The sequence below is a fragment of the Manacus candei genome, unplaced genomic scaffold (genome assembly GCF_025592945.1).
Source record: "Manacus candei isolate 608988 ecotype Guabito, Panama unplaced genomic scaffold, ASM2559294v1 h1tg000046l, whole genome shotgun sequence".
Lineage (NCBI taxonomy): Eukaryota > Metazoa > Chordata > Aves > Passeriformes > Pipridae > Manacus > Manacus candei.
The window spans coordinates 4,266,836-4,272,554 of record NW_026138094.1 but is presented as its reverse complement, the minus strand read 5'-3'; the positions used below and the strand labels follow the sequence as shown (position 1 = coordinate 4,272,554).

Genomic DNA, 5,719 nt, shown 5'->3' with positions numbered 1-5,719 from the left:
GCTGCTGCAGCGCCGCCGCCGCCCGCACCGCGCCTGCGCGCCGCCCGGCACCGCCCCCGTGACGTCAGCGCCCCTTTTAACCGCGCGGGCCGCGCGCGGCGGCGCCCAGAGTTGGGGGTGTCCGTGTCCTGCGAGGGCCGGACGGGCCCCGCGGCCCCCGCAGCCCCCACAGCCCCCGCAGCCCCCGCAGCCCCCGCCCCGGGCACAAAGGGGCCGCCCCGCCTCCCGCCGGGCTCGCGGGGAGCAGGGACACCCGCCCCGCCCCTTCGGTGACTCCGCGTTTTTCCGTGAGCGCGGAGCCTCCTAACCTCACCCGTGAGCTTCCGGCCGCCCTGCCCCGGGGCGCCCGCGGGGGCCGTGCCCGCCGTGTCCCCCCGCGTTGTCCCGAGTGTCGTTCCTCTCAGGTGCCCCGCCGGGAAACTTCCCGCTGCCCGGCCTGGGGACGGGCGGCGGGAGCCCCGTGGCGCTGCGCTCCCTGTCCGATCGGGGTCACCCGTGCGGCTCAGCTCCCGCACCCCTCCGTCCCCAGGGATCCCGCGGGGTCCGGCCAGGCGATGCGATGGGGGGGACGCCCCCTTGCAGCCCCCGCCGGGGATGCCGAGCGTGCCCGGCGGTGCAAGGCGAACATATGCCCCGAGGCGCCGAGCAGCCAGACATGCCGCTGGTTTTCTTTTATTTTTTCCCCCAAAAAGAAAGAAAAGGAGGCGGAGGAGAAAGAACAAGCGAGCCCACCCGCCGGCCCCCCTCGTTAGCTAAGGTGCCTTTATGCTGGAAGAAAGGGCAGATGTGCCTATTGTTCGCCCATTAACAATAACGAACCACGCCGGGCAGAGTGCGGCGTGTGCGCGGCGCTGAGCGGCGGGAGGGACGGGCCGAGCCGAGCCGAGCCGCGGGAGAGCCGCGGGGCCGCAGCCGGGCGGCCCCGGGCCGGCGGCGCACAAAGGCCGCTGCCGCTTCCCCCCGCTCCGCCGTCGGGGCCCGCGGTTGTTCCCGGCGCCCCGCGGAGCCGCGTGCCCCCCACATCGCCCCGCCGAGGCTCCAGGACAGCAAGCGGGTCCCCGCAGCGCTGGGGCTCAGGCCGGGACCTGGGTGTCTATTCCATGGAGAGAGGGATAGGGCTTGAGCACCTGTCCTGGCAAAGCCCTGGAGCGAGGGCAAACTGCTTCGCCCCGCGGGACCAGGTCTATGACGGGGGCTGTCACCGTCCCTGCGCTCCGCCGAAAGCTCCAAGGCCCCTTCCCTGGTGAGGGGCAGGAGTTCGCTGCCAGCGGGCCACCGGCCCCACGGGGAACGCAGGCGGCAGGAAGAGGGATGGGAGTTGTCCTAGGGCAGAGTACCCGTGGGATAGAGCTGAAATCAAACCCCAGGGTTATTTTTCCCGGAGCTAGTGCCCTAACTTTATGAGCAAGGCCTGTGGAGATTCTCCTCAGTAAGAGGAGGAGGGCACTGCTCGGAAGACCATGGGGCCTCGCCGTTCAACGGTTCCTCGAGGCAGCGAGACCCCTCGCCCCGCACTGTGAGCCCAAAGCACCGCAGCAGCGGCCGAAACGAGGGCCGCAGAGGGGCCTCGGCACGGAGCCCCGTCGTCCGAGCCAGGCCTGGCCCCGCTTCTGCCCTGCTGCCCCTCCACAATGCCCGCGAGACGAGGTGTGTCCCTGCCGCGAGGTGCGGGCATGGGGACCGTGGCACACCCCGAAACGTCCGGCCCGTCCTCCTCGCACCCCCACCTCGCAGCCCAGCACGGCGAGACCCAGAGGGGCACCCTTTGCCTTCTCGCCGCTGCCTCTCGCCCATGCACCGGGTACGTATCCTCGTGGGCTGCTCACGGGGGACCGTGCCCGAGGAGCTCGGCGTGGGGGCTGCAGCCGGGACCGGCCATGTGCGTGGCTGCGTGTGCACAGTCTGCGTGTGCCTGCGGTCGGTGAACTAAAACAAAACACCAGACACCGGGCAGGCTCGCAGGAAACTTCTAAAATCACAACTATCTTCTGTTTTGTGCAACTGTGTTGCGTGGACGGCCCTAGAAGAGAGTACACTTCTTCCTTGTATAAATTCAGAATTTCCACAGTGGGTTTATATATTTCCCCCAACTAACACACACACACACACGCTTGTAAGAATTCAGAGTCACTGAAGCCCGTTTCCGAAATAAATCCATTGCTCAGAGCTGTTCAGGGGGCTCCTCTGTATTTTATTTTTCGCTAAAAAAACTCCCCACATACAGAACCCGCACAGTTCCTACCGCTCCAGACACCCCCATCCTAAACGCTTTCACAGTTCTCTGAATTTTTGTAACGTTAACGTGAACAGTGTCTCCATTTCTGATAGCGAGGGATAGATAAGGAAAGGTGTATCTGCGAAAGAAGAAAAAATAGACCTGAAACATAGTCAATGATCTCGGAAAATGTTTAGGATAAAATAAAATTATCGAGAGCATTTCGAGACCGAAATGAACGGCTATGATTGTTTCCCAAGCCAACGCAAGTTGATGTCACGGATCTAATCGAAACGTTGTCAGCTTCTTCATTATCAATATCTGTATACAATTTACAGTTTAATTAAAAATATTTCATTTCCGCGCCTTTAGCGATTAGTTATCAAAGCAAACATCATAGCGAATATGTTACTCCCTCGAGTTTTTAGGAAATTGCAGCATAAAATTTTTCTTCAAGAAAGGAATACAAACCCGACCCCAAGCAATTTGGAGAGTTCTGTGACGCGCCGGCCCGCCGTCGGAGTTCCATCTCTAACCTTAGAAAAGGGTGGCCGTAGAAACGCACCCATCACTCCCCAGCCCTAAATGCATCTTTTATTTTTAAAACATTTTTTCCGGTTACTCTGGGAGGACTCCACGAAGGAGCGGCCCTGGTGCACAAAAGCCGCAAGCGCGGAGGACAGTGCAGGAGCCCGGGCCCGACGGCGCCCGGTCCCGTCTCGGCTGCAGAGAGCCCTGGGACCTCGCGATGGGCTCGCAGGGGCCCGGGGCCGGGAAGGAGAGGCCGGCACACCGCTCCGCAGCCTCAGCTCCCCGCCCTCGGGGGTGCCCGTCCGTGGGCTCCCCTCGGCGCGGACCCCGGCACGGTTCCCCCGCGGAGCCTCCCACCCCACTGGCGGAGGGGGAGCGCCGGAGAGAGCTCATTTCGGTGCGCTAATCAATTACTGCTTGTGCAGTCAAGTACCATATATTTAACAGAATAATCGTTACCGCCCTTAAGTCTTTATTTGATCAGCAGATACTCGGAGCGGACTTAAAACGCAACTTTGCTTGTTTGAATTGCGTGGCGTGTGTGTGCTTTTTAAATCCGAGCTAATGACACCATGAAACGGCCGTAATCTCCCGCCTGACGCCAGCAAACACAGCGCGGGCACTGGGGCCCGCCCGACGGGGCGGCCCGGCCCGGGGCAGCGACCACAGTGCGCTGCACCCGACCGGACAGAGTTGGTTTTCTTTTTAATTATTTATTTTTATTATATTTTTCCATTTAATGTTTTTTTTTTTTTTTTTAATGGCGTGTGAGGGGGCTGCTGCCGCCCGCGCCCTCCCGCGCCTCCTGCGCGGTGACAGCTTGCGGCACCGGGTCCCCTCGCACGGGGAGCGTGTCAAAGGTGACGCTCGAAGGCTCCCAAAGCCAACAGCTGCCGGGGGGGATTAACTTTTCCAGACTTTCCCCTGTCGAGCTTCTTGGAAACTTGCTTGGCGACAAAAACATATACATCTGTCGGGGGCAGGCAGAGAACAGAGGGCTGCGCCGGCCGGGGCAAGCGGGGGAGGGCCCGGCTTTCAGGGGAAGCTGCGGCGCGGCGGGGGCTCGCTGCGGGTGCCCGCCCGGGGGGGGTCCTGGCTTTCCCCCTCCCACAGCCCTCGCCCCCGGACCCGGACTTCTGCCCGAGGGGAGCTGCGTGGAGCCTGGGGGTCGGCAGCGCGGTCGCTGGACTTGCTCGGTGGTGGCCCCCACCACCTGCCCGAGGGCTCTGGGCTCCCCACTTTTTCCCTCTGGAGCCCCCCAGGGCGGGGGTCTGGCCGGCTGGGGACGCGGGGCTGGAAGCGGGCAGCGAGCGAGCCCCGCGGGCTGCAGGGCGCTGCCCGGCCGAGTCGCCGCGGTCCCTCTGCAGCCGCGTTCTCTCGCACCCCCCGGAGCAAACCGCAGCGTTTGTTAATGAAGGAACTTATGGAAGATTGCAAAACACCGTAAATAATTTAGCATTGTATTTCAGGAAAAAAAATAGCTTTCTTAAATCATCTCCTCAATATAACTTGCAGACTTACAGTATGGCCCTGGTAAGTCTAAATTTTTAAAGTAGCAATATTCAAAGAGACAGAGATGTCTGTATTAATTATTTATCCGCTGGTGCCTTCCTTCGTTTCTAACTTATTATTAATTAGGCGCCTCTAGTCTTTCGCAGAGAGCTCCACAGAGCCAGTTGCAGCTTTAAATATGAATTAAAAGCAAATCCAAGCTACTGTAATGCGAAAATTATTCCGTGTCTTCTATGGCAGAGATGAATAGCTGCGCAGATCAATACTGTGAAGCTATGCTCCAAACGACAGGGTTATTGATAGCTTATATTAATGATGTTAATGATGGAAAAAGGAAAACAAGAACCCGACCAACTTATAAACTTTTTATCTGCTGAAACCCCGCAATCAAGCGGACAGGAGCATGAATTAAGGGGGCTGGAGATAATAAGAACATTATTTATGAAACCGGATAAATGACTTCTGATAGTTTGATGCGTTTGAACTCTACACTGCCGCCTTCTCGGAGGCAGGCTGGGACCAGCCGAGCGCTGCCCCCGCCAGGGCGGCCCTTCGGCCCCAGGGGAGTGTGAGGTCCACGCACAATCCACGCGTGACCCAGGCGGAGAGGGCCGCATAGGTCTGCAACCCCAGGATTGCTTTAGGTCCTGGGAAACCCTCAGGAAAACACTCCCGGGGTGCGAAGGACGTGCTTCTCGCGGGCACCAGCGCCATCCCAACCCGGCAGGGGCCCGCGGAAACCTTCCCCGCGACAGGGATGGCCTCGCTCCTCGGCCGGGCAGAGCTTGGAGTAACGGGAGGGAGGAGAAAAGGAAAGAGCCGCATTCCTCCTCCCCGGGCAGCCGCCGCCCGCGACGTGCCCCGGACACGCGGGGCCGGGCCGAGCCTTCCCGCCTGTGGAGCGTGTGTGTGCGGGCAGTACCCGCTGCCGTCGGGGACCGAGGCCCTTCCCGCGCCAGGACGCGGCTGCCCTGGCCCTCCCTCCCCGCATCGGCTCTGCCCCGGGAGGGGTGCGGGGGCTCCTGTCCTCTCCGCTGCCCCTCGCCCACGCGGACACGCCTTGGTACCCCGAGACAGAAGTAATCCTTGAGGTCACAGCGGCTCGGGCTGTCCAAACCCACGGACGGTGACATAATAGGGATCAAAAGCGCTTTGGTGAACGCTATTCATCTGGGTTATTATTTAGGGAAAGGTGCTATTAAATCCCTGCCGAGTGCCCAGAGGTGATGCTCTGCCAGCGCCCCGGGAAGGGCACCTGCCCGCGCAGGCAGCACGTGGCCCCGAGTTAGCAATTAAGGCAGGGACACGTTTTAATCTGGCAGCGCTGCTCACAGTGCCCTGGGTTCCTCGGCTGAGGTCTTTATTAGTTACATGTATGAGCGAATATACTGGCTCACTTTTTTTTTTTTTTTTTTTTTGCTTTTTCCCCCTTCTGCAGACGCCAGACCGAGGGCTCTGTAA

At 60.5% G+C, this 5,719-nt stretch overlaps 1 long non-coding RNA gene across 1 annotated transcript in view; it reads right to left on the bottom strand.

Annotated features, from left to right (window-relative positions):
• Positions 1 to 1,965: 1,965 nt before the first annotated feature.
• The window catches only part of LOC127475136 (uncharacterized), a 121,570-nt gene continuing 117,816 nt past the window's right edge, over positions 1,966 to 5,719 (bottom strand). The window contains exon 5 of the long non-coding RNA XR_007906103.1: positions 1,966 to 2,354. This is a non-coding gene — a long non-coding RNA (uncharacterized LOC127475136). The remainder of the gene's footprint in view (positions 2,355 to 5,719) is intronic.